The sequence below is a fragment of the Gymnogyps californianus genome, chromosome 19, assembly GCF_018139145.2.
Source record: "Gymnogyps californianus isolate 813 chromosome 19, ASM1813914v2, whole genome shotgun sequence".
Classification (NCBI taxonomy): domain Eukaryota; kingdom Metazoa; phylum Chordata; class Aves; order Accipitriformes; family Cathartidae; genus Gymnogyps; species Gymnogyps californianus.
The window spans coordinates 13,553,410-13,564,549 of record NC_059489.1 but is presented as its reverse complement, the minus strand read 5'-3'; positions in this window follow the sequence as shown (position 1 = coordinate 13,564,549).

Below are 11,140 nucleotides of genomic sequence, written 5' to 3'. Positions count from 1 at the left end.
TTTCATGCGACTTTTCCTGAAGATTGGCATCAATGGTATTAAACTTTCACCCCCTGCAAAAGTGGAGAGAATTCATTCACATAAGCAATTAGCAGGAGATCTCAAGATGGCACTGATCTCACTCTGTCCCTTAATGTCATGTCATCAGCAGTTACCCTGGCAGGAGGCTTGGCAAGTTTTCCTCTCATCCTATATAACCTTGATGCAGAAGAAGCAGGGGAGCCAAAGACTGCCTAGGGCAGCAGCCTGCAGCTGTGACCAGGTAAGTCCACCTGTACTGTTTCTGGTGCACAACATGAAATTCATGGTCTTCTCACTGACAAGTGATCTGTGAGCCTCCTATGTGAGGCCCATAATGCCCATTTAAAAAGAGATTCCTTTGTCGTCTCCTCCCCCATTAGTGAGCCCTATGAGGCTGGAGAGAGCTGAGAGCTGCTCAGCCTCTGCTCAGGTAGGAAATATGCTCTTATGGATCATTTTTTCCCTATGATTCTCCACATGAGAGGCCACACCTATCGCAACAGAAACACAACTGCCAGCAGCCACAAGTCCCTTCTGGAAGTGCAGGTGGCTGCCTTCTGCACCATGGGAGACTATCTAGGTATGGCTCCAGCTTGGCCGAGTACTGCCTTTATGCAAGGTCTGTATAGCTACAGTGCAATGAGCTCACACCTTTTGCAGTGCTACACCCAGCCTGTCCCAGTCCCACACAACTGGATGAGTGTTTTTCTCAGCTAAGTATCTGCACTTCCAAGGGGTAGGAGTCCACAAGTTCCCTCAGCAGCTTCCATTATATCTCATCGTTAGGATCAGATCCAGGAAGGAAGGTTGAAGGGATCCACAGAATCAAAGTAACTGTACCACAGGCAAGAAACCACCCAACTGACCTCCAGTATCTCACAGGTGACTGCCCAGATGCATCCCTTAGGTTGTCATTGCCCTCAGTATCTTGCAGCCCCTGTGCTACCTTGCCAAGGAGATTTCAAGGAGAACTGTTTCAGGAAATTGATTGTGTTATTAGGAGCTTTGCACCATGAAACAAGGAGTGGGGCAACTGAGCAGCTGACAATTACATTCTCACCCCATTAACATGTGGAGATTGAGCACTTGTCAACTAATTTTTGTAAGAATTGCAGTTCCCTCTTCTGCAGCATCTGAGCTGTGAGGAAATCCAAGGATTCTGGAGTCCACACATGGATTGACAGGTTGGGTTGTCAGAGAAGATTTTGAATGCCCCAGTACCAACTAAAGAGTAGATCGTCTGCCTCACAGGATGTATGGCATTCTGGAATTTGGGTTTAGCTTTTTGGCATCGCGCTCCTGCTGTTTCTGAGAATGACTGCAAAGCGGGAAGGGTGAGGCCCAGCACAAAGAGCAATGAGTTCAGAGTAGAGCACAGAAGCCCTAGTTACTTTATCTCCAAAACAAAGCTAGTCCCACTATTAGTTATCTTCTGCTGGGCAGCCCCATAGATACAGCGTTTGACTACAAAATGAGAGGTCTGTGTTCTTCACTCTCCTCAGCATGGGAGGGATGTGTGTACTCAGCATCCTTTCCTTGTCTCTGAGATCTTGGTTCTTTACCAGTAGGTAAGGATGTGTTCTGGGTGGATGCACTGTCCACAGCCCTGCCTTGAAGCTTGGCTGCTGTGCAGGCAGGCACACTGAACCTCTTTTGAGTTAAGCCCCCTTAGTGTGTCACCAGTTCTCTACAAACACATGCGGTACACATTATTAACAGAGATAGCAGGTTGAGAAGATATAGTTGAAAAGGTGCTTTGCTGGGATACATTTGTATGTACGTATGAACGTATGCTTTTTTTCCTTAGGCTGCTCTGTTACGGTTGGGTTAGGCCATTTATAGTTCTCTAGTAGGCTACGAGATCTTTGATCAGCTTTAACAGCCTTTTCTGCTAAATCATACCTCCTGCAGCATTTTGAAGATTCCTTTCATTATCCTGAGAATTTTAGCTAAGTTAAATATTCAAAAATGGTGACTTTTTCCATATTGTCTACATTGTAGCTTATAGTGAGATGAGTAAACAACTTTCATTTATCAGACAGAGTGAGACCCAGGTGGTGAGATAGATCATATTATTTGTGTTCTACAGAAGCCACAGGGAGCACTGTGCAATCTGAGTTATGTGAACAAAGTGTCTGTTCTGCAGAGATTACCAATGAATAACTGGATGCATTTAACAGTGCTTGAGGTTTTTAGGTGGGCTGTTGTTCAGGAGGAAAAGGCCTAATTCAATCTATATTCATGCATCTGTGTAGACCAGATCCTGAGCAAATAACACAAACTGAAACCCAGGCTGGAGACTAGAGCATGATGCAGATACTTGTAAGGTATTGCAGACAGAAAGCTGATTTTGAACCAGGATTACTTCCCCTAGTTGATTGCTGTTGAGGCCACGAGGTGTTTCTGCAGAGACGTCCCAACAGCTTCTCATTTCTGAGAGTACAGGCAGCAGGGAAGAAATTATTCAGCTTGAGGAGCAATTGCTCTGATTTCTTTTCCTGCTTTTATTTCTGCAGGCTCTTTCTCTTTAGGATGCTGAGACACTGCCTTCATCTCTTTCATTTCCCCTGTGTCTGCTAAACTGTTTGGCATTATGCCAGGAATAGTGAATGGCAGCCGTTGCCTAAGCCCTCCCCTTAGATATCAGTTAGTATTTGCAGGAATCTTTCAAAAAGGATGTTGTTTCAGCATGGATTGCTTAAATTCACTTCCACCAGGAAATGAATTCCAGAATTATTCCAGAAAATATTTTGTACAGTGCCTTGATTCTACCTTAAAAACATGTATGGCAATGTGAGACCTAGCTACTAAAAGACCGCCTTCTGGTCTAATGCTTTTTCTGGCCAGATTCGGTAACATACAGAATGGAATAGTATCCCCCCAGAATAAATGGCATTTCTATTCTGGAATCAGGCTAACATATAGCACTTCCCAGGTAAAAAAAACCCACCATCACCCCAAAACAGCAGAGGCTGGGATAGTGACAGACCCTTTCCCAGGAGATACAAAAATCATGTGGAATGGAGCTACACTTCTGACTCTTCTAGAAAGAACAATGATATAGGATGGAGCCTGAAGTTCCCTAACTTGCTCATGATTTTCCCCCAAAAAAGAACTCAAATCGCTCCTTGCAGGATTTTCAGCTTGCAAGTGCTGTTGTTGGCCATGCTGTCATTACTGTAGGGCCTGCCTAGACAGATCAGTTTGCTCTGTAGCCTGTGATGGACAGTCTGACAGAGAATGTCCAGCCTCTGCTGTAGCAGCATTTCTGCTGCCCTCTGTGTAAAATGAGAGCTCACAGGAATGTTAGCACAGGACAAGCAGAAATGTCAGAACACTGCTCTGTAGCAAAACTGCTCATCCCTATACTTCTGCTAGGATGTGCCTGAACACTGAACCCTGGAGATGGTAAGAGCACATTTTCCATATTAAAAGGTTATTTATCAGTGCAGTGTAGATCTGCTAAGGTGCATGCTTTCAATGTTATGTGCAGAACGTGCTCAGTCCATTGATGTGTCATGTGGTTAGGAAATGTGCCATTAAACTAACATTTCTGATAAGTGTGGCTGAAGGAATGGGCTGAGAGAATTGCTGGAAGCAATAAATGGTTTCCCAGGAAGAACTACTGAGGATCATAACTAACGAGACTTAAAACCTACAGGTTGAAAAGCAGTGTGGGCCATCCATTCTTTACCGTGGCAAATGTAAGCAAAAATTTCTGGGTCTACATGTGAGCACTTGTGAAGACAAGCTGATGTAACAGGCTGGCCATGAAGGGGCCATAATGGCCTTGTTATTCCCTGTCCCTTCTGCTCTATTCAGAAACTAATTTCTGCAGATCTTAATGCAGTTGTGATTTACCTTCACCACATCTCAAGGAAAGTGAATATGTCTGTCCTAGGGGGAACTTTGATGACAAATTTGTGGCTAAGTAGCTTCCCACAGAGTGATATTCTTGGAAGTCCTCAGAATGAGTTAACTGAACATGAGAGGCAAACAAAACCCACAATCTGGGATTAGAGGATGGGCAGCTTTCAAATGTGCACCACAGGTGCACCATTACTCACACTCCTCCTGTCTCCACAGCTAACATCAGCGGAAGAGATCTGGGCAGTAGATTCTGGCCAAGGAGATGACATTCAGGATGCCCTTTCTATCACCCACCAAAGCAGCTGAGGGGCTCCTGTTACAGAGCAGGTGAGTGGGGTGGGCAAGTTGGGAGACCACTGGGTAGAAAAAGGTAATTGAAACAGCAAGTAGCCGGAAGAGGAGGAAGAAAGGGGAAGGAAAAGACAGTAAGGAAGAAGCATGGTATTAATCTCTGCAGGCAACTGTAGCATAACCTAAAATAAGCTGTACTTGTGAGATCAAAAGCCCATGTAGTGCAATTTTCTGTCTTTGAAAGTGATGCCCAGGAAGGAGCAGTATCTTGCCTAAGGCAACATAGAGCAGCACTTCTCTAAAACTCTCCTGACTCCCAGTATTTATGGAAGCCCTGAGCAAGACACGATGTCTGGGTATTTAACAGCTCATGGTGGATTTTTAACTGATGAATTTGTCCAAACACTTTTTGAACCCATGAACTGTTCCCTGAATGTATGGCATGTTACTGTGATTCTCTACTGAGGCTAACTCATAGAAAGCAAACATCTACGTATGCAGTTCAATTCACTCTGTTATTATCTTTGACTGACCATTACAAATATATATCTTTTTCACACTTCATCTGAATTTTCACAGGGAGTCACATATTTGAGGAAGTAAAAATAGCAATTAAACTGCAGAAAGCATCTCCCAGGTACCAAGGTAGACTATGCTGTAGTTCATCTGCAGTACGTATTTATACTACAGCAGGATATTTTTCTCATAGTATTTTCAAGGGAAATTTTTTTCCAGACACTAAGGCTCCTGTCACTTCAGAGACTCCACCACAGCCTCCTATGCAACATTAGCAGATAGATTTCCTTGGTGGTCAGCCTAAATGTTTCCTTAATTACTCTCTGCATCCGAGATGCTGAAAGAAGGATGCAAGTCCCTGCTCCTCCTGAAGGGCAAATCAGTTGTATAAAGCAGAATAGCTCCAGCAGAAGACAATGACGGCAACGTGTCACCAGATAGCCAGCAGCCAGGGTGTCAGGGTGCTGGTGACCCATGTGGGAGATTAGCACCTGGGTGTTCTAACAGTTCTTGCATCCCTTGTCCTGAGGAGATTCCCTACTCACCCCACTGAAGTCTACCAGGGACAGACCTTTCTCTCCATGTGGCTTGTCACAAAGTACTCGGAAAGATCTGAGTTCATGCCAAAGGAGAAGTGAATGCTGAGTCCAAAGGAGCAGGGGACGTTGTTTTACATCTCAGTCAGGACTGTGGCCTGAGAAAATGTATCCCAAATCTGCTGCAGCTCAAGATGCAGTGCCAACTTCACTCCATCACTGCTTTGCTGAGCAACACAGGCGTATGTTGCCTTCCTTCCAAATCAGTCCCTCAGGTCCCTCAAAGTGCCTGCTGCTCCCTGAGAAGTGCCTCCAGGTGAACAGTGTCTTGCAGGGTGCAAGGTCTCAGAGCAGGGCCATCTCTTCACTGCACTGCTGGCTGCCTCATATATTTGCTAAGCCTGGATTTCACCCCTTAGTGCCCCGATGCATATATGTTGTCCACAGTCCTATCTGTGTTGAAACTGAATTCAAGAGAACTAATGCATGTAGAAACGGGAGAAAGAAAGGACCTCTTTGTAGGCCCTTTTCCTGGATGTATGGCAGATTCATTGGTAAATTTATGGAGAATTCAGCTGTTGAATTTAATTTTATTTCCTCAAACTCTTTGCCAAGAAGTTTCTTCCTTTAATACAGAATACTTTCAAAATATTCTATAACTAGAATAGTTATAGGAGATACAGATGTCCCTCTAGCCCAGGAGTTCACAGATCTGAGATCATCTGCAGTGGGGCAGCAGTTCTGTTGGAACATATGCACTGTATCTATTTTAAACTTTCTGTCCGAGATGGTCCTTTATGGCCACTTTAGAGCAGTGTTTTCCCCATGATCAGTTCGCACTTGTCAGCTGACAGGCAGCCCAGCTCCACAAACAGTGTGTCAATGCAAAAGGCTATCATTCTGCAGTTATGGCAATAAATATCCAAGAGGAAGGAATGTTTGGTTTCCCTCCCCTTGGTATGCTATTTGGATCCTGGTAATTAATCATAATTTACGGCCTCCTCAAGTGAATAGTACTGTTAGTTCAGCATGAAAGAAAACCTGAGAGTGCAATTTTTTTTCTGTATGTTCTAGCTATGTGTGATGTATCTTGTTTAGGCTAGCACATTGCTATAGTTCATATTGCACCATTAGAGAGGTATTTTTTTACAAGTTAAAGAATTCTGAAAAAACAGTCTCATAATAGCGCCATAAAAATAACAACAGTTCTCATTTTTAAAAGATGTTTACGGTGTTTCTTAAATTAAAGGCAAATTATTTATTTATCAATTTTGAAAAATCAATGCTTTTATATACCTTAGAATATATTCCCCAAACTAACCTTGTTGATCAGGGAAGCAAACAAACAGAACCCTAAAATGGGAACTCTTTCCAACTGGAAAAAGCAGCTTTTAATAGATAAAAATAATATTTCAGTTATTAACGTCTACACAATTTTGCTGGGTATTATGAGGCAAAGTGGGATATATACACGTTCTCAGAAATTGTAGCACCTTTTCCAGGCAGGATCAGTAGCTGACTATGAAATGTAAACATAAAAATAGACATGATGATCACCACAGTTTCAGTTGCAAGAAAGCTATTGATATACTTGCTATTTTTCTATAAAGCGCATATGATACCATCCATATCTAGACAGGCCTTGGGAGATGCTTGTCTAAAACAGATCCTTAAAAGCATAGGCTAAAGGAGATCATGTAATATTATAGATATTCTGTTCTACCATACAGTTTTTCTCATTCAAATATTTCATTAATATTTACTCCAAATCCTTTTTACTTCAAATTAAACAGTTATAGTCCTGGCGATATAACCCTCTATGTCTCTTAAGGAAAATCTTTTTCATTTCACAAAATTATTTTCATACTCCCAGTCTTTACTTTTCTCATCTCTTGACTTAAAGAATGAAGTTCTATCCATACCTTTTTCTAAGTCATATTCTTTATACTTGTCATTCTGGCTCCTCTCCTCCTTATTCTAAAGAAAGATTTTTCTGTTTTCAGAAGAGGTCTACAAAATGTGTTCTATTCAAAGTACTGTAGACTCACTAAGATAACCCATTGCTGAGGAACGCAAACATTCATAACCTGCACCATAGCAAGAGTACCTATACTAATATTTGCGATCATTAGCTATACCTGTTTTGCAACTGTTTGACATTGTTGAGTGTGTATAAACTTGTGCCCCCAATTCCTTTTCTCCCTGGCTCAGACGACAACCCCATGCATTTCTCTGTCTGATCTCATCCTCCCAAACTACTTTGTTTCTCTTCATTATATTTCCTTCGGAAGATTAGAGACATTTTCTTCAATTTCCCAGAGCTACTTTTAAGTCTGATCCCATTCTGCCCTGCCGAAGTGCTTGTATGCCCTCCTTCCCAAAAGACACAACACCAGTGGCTGCTTCTGTCAGCTCAGGGTCTTTTCTTTGAGCATTGGTGACCCTAACATTTCCAGGCCTTCTTTGGCCCATTCCACCTGTCTTTGTTCTGTCCCAGTGGTGAACACATGACACTGGCTGACCCACCCGGTTGGATTTTAACCTGTTTGGTGTGATTTGATCATAATACGTGGGGCAGGAAGTTTCAGCAGCTTTAAAAGCACCCATTTTTAAGTGGGACCTAGTTGCTGGTCCGTAGCGGACCAGCCACCCAGAAGAGGATCCACCTTGGTGGCTCCATGCTGCCACCCCCTGGCAATGGGTGCCTTGAGCAGTGGGCCCAGTCGGCTGCTGCCTGGCTGAGCTCCCCGTGCCTGACAGGAGCCTGCTGGAGCCCTGTGACCGGTACCCCCCACTCCCGACCCCTGGTAATAATGCCGTCGTCTTTCTGCCAAGGATCCCTAAAAGCACTTGTCCGTCCCTGGAGTGTCAGGTGACCAGATCCTAGCTGAGAAGAAAGCTGACGGGGCCTGTGTCCTCTGAACAACAGCCCACATGGCGAGGCGAAAGGCACAGCCACCGTCCCAGCTGATGTCTCTGGGCCTTGGTTTCCTCTGCCTGATTGCCTGTGGTGACTGTACCAGGCAGTGACGCTGGCTTTACTGAGCTCTCCAAAGGGCTTGTGGAGTCAGGCTGCAGGCAGAGCTGGGTCTCCATAACCATCATGTCATAGCCACCGGCCTGGCCAGGGGTTCTCCTGCAGCCCTGATACTCCAGTGGCCCTTGAGGGATCTCTGGTGTACAGCCCTACTACCTTCCCTCAGTGAGTGCTGTGAAAGCACAGCCTGAGCAAGGGAACGTGGCCTTCTGCAACGCTGCTGAACCTTGGAGCAAGCCCTGCCTCTGTCTTCATCCTCACCCACACAGGGACTCAAGGGGAGGCAACTGTAAAATCGCGCACTTCCAGAGCTACGGCCCAGCCCGCCTTTTTCATTTGTTGGTGTACAAGAGAAGCGATTTCCCTATCCAGCCCAAACTGAGCCCCAGCTGACTGCTGGAAGTACCTGCTGGGCAGCTGCTGTGTTCCCCATGGGACAGCACGTCCCAGGAGGGCATGGCGAGCACCCAGGCGCTGGGTTGGCATAGCATCCTTGCACAGACTTCAAAGGGGCCACTCTTGATTTATACTCTTACCAGGGAGAGCACACTCGGGCCTGCTTCTGATCTTTAACATTTCAGCTGAGAAAGGAGCTGTGCCGGAGCAAGTCTCTCTGGGGTAAGAATAGCATCTGCCGTCTTAGGACACAACGCAGTTGTCCAGCTCCTACATGGCAGCACGTTGCGCTGAGATATAGAAGGCAACCTACCCGCCGAGGAATGTCTTCGAGCGCTATTAGTGGAAGCGTATCATCTACACAAACAGGCATGACCCCGCGCAGGAGTCTTGCAAGAGCGGGGCTATTTTGAGCTTTTGACAGTGAGGATGAAGGGAGACAAATGACGGGCTGATCCTCCTGGCATGGGCAACCTCCAAAGCTCTCTGCGGCCTTGTCTCCTCCTCTGGGAACGACTCTTGTGAAGGCTGATGGGTGATTTGGTGGGACCTCAGAGCCCAGGAGGCAGGGGCCAGGAGGGAGCTGTGAATTTGCCAGGGACGCAAGGCCAGGCCTCAGTCCCAGCAGCACTGCCCAGCCGTGCTTACGGCAAGTCCTGCCTGCGGGTGTGCACCTGTCCCTGAGCCCAGGGCACGCGGCTGCCTGCTTTATTTTCAACCATATCCATGAGAGCTAGAGAGATACCAGAGGGTATGCAACTCCCTGCAAGTGAAACACGCAGGAGGCTAGAGGAAGAAACAGTTGACTTTGCAGAACGGAGTCTAAAGAAGGCTACGGTAGGTCAGAACAGACACAGTTATACCCGTGATGCGAGAGCTGCTTCTTCAGTGACTTGCCTGTCCTTTCCCACCGATGCCCTTTGTGACAGTTCTTTTGTACAAGTCATCAAAGAAACTATCCCAGGTGTCACACTTACCAGTGTGGCCAGGAGCCAACAGCCTGCTCGCTCCTCTTCACGCCTGCTGCCTTCTCTCTTCCCTATGCCTGGCTTTGCTGGCTGCATTCCTTCATTCTGCTGACACATCCTCAAGCTTCCACGGTGGAGGCAATGATGTGAGGCAAAGGATGGTGCAGGGTCTGTAAAGCAGGATTTCAGAGAGTCTCAGAAGTTTATGCTTGTACAAGCCATTACAGCTGACAGGGACACTCATGGATGTTGTGGTTCATCTAGGCTCTACCCAGCCCCAGCTGAAGCTTTGGAGATGCCTGCAGGTGTGGCTCGAGAATCTCGAGCCACCCAAGAGGAGCAGTCAGCTCATCGGTGGGTTTGGGCCAGCAAGGCTCACCACAAGAGACCCTGGCTGTGGTGGCAGACCAATGCACGCTGTCAGACAAGGAGGAAGACTGCAGGGGATGAGGAGGGATGAACAAGGTTGGGAGTCGGCTAGGGAGCCATGGGGAAAAGTTGTGCAGCGTCATGAGAGGGGAGGACTAGTCTGGCTTCTCTGTAAGGGGTTGCGTGGCTTTCTTAAGGTCCTTGTGATTGAAAACGGAGGTCTGCTCCTGAAGAACCATCTCCCGTTGCTCTCTTCAGACAGCACTGGCAGAGGTTCTGCTCGCCAATGCTCGCTAGTGACACTGGAAGCAGGCTGGACTTCCTTGCGAGAGCTGGCGTGCTGGTGAGGCTGCACTTGGGAGCCAGGTAAGGTGAGAGCCCTTTGGATATTGCTGTCATAGGCGTACAGCCATGGAGCTGTCGGTTGCAACTTCCCAGCGGTGTGAGCGTCTCTTTGGAGACAAAGCCTCTGGCATTGACTTCTACAAGCTTAGACCAAGCAGACAGTGTCAGTCCTTACCACTTCCCATCACCCCAAGGAGCTCCACTGGCAAGCTCTCCCTTGAAAACAGCGTAAGCAAATCAAGGTGGAAAGCATTCAGGGGCTACCTGCCTCAGGCTTGGGCACAATCATTTTCTGCACAGCCTGCATCCCTTCAGCCCACAACACCAGCCCCACTCCCATCCTTGCGGCCCTGCTAGGCTCAATGCTCCATGGAGGGCCCGCCTCTGCTTTTGAATACTGGCACTTGTACAGTAGACAGAGGTGGAAAGCTGTGGACTGTCACAAGCTTTCAACATCAATACGTACCCTGGCCTCTGCTCCTGAGTCTGCTTCTTGTTTCCTTTTAGTGCCAGCTGCACGTCACTCCTCAGTTGCTGCTAATGTGTTTCTCATTCGCTCCACATCGGTCTGCATCAAGGGCTCCTGCAGCCTGCAGTCAGCTGGGGTGACTAGCAGTGAACGCTTCCAACAGGGGCAGAGCTGCAACAGTGGGTGCAACTGTGTAAGTTGATATTGCTGAAAGGATTTCCAAATTAACTTAAGAGCCCTCAGTTACCGCTAACCTGCGTTTGATTCACTGTATACACAGCCCTGCAGTCTTTGAGGTTTCTGAGAAAATCCTCCAAGGCTG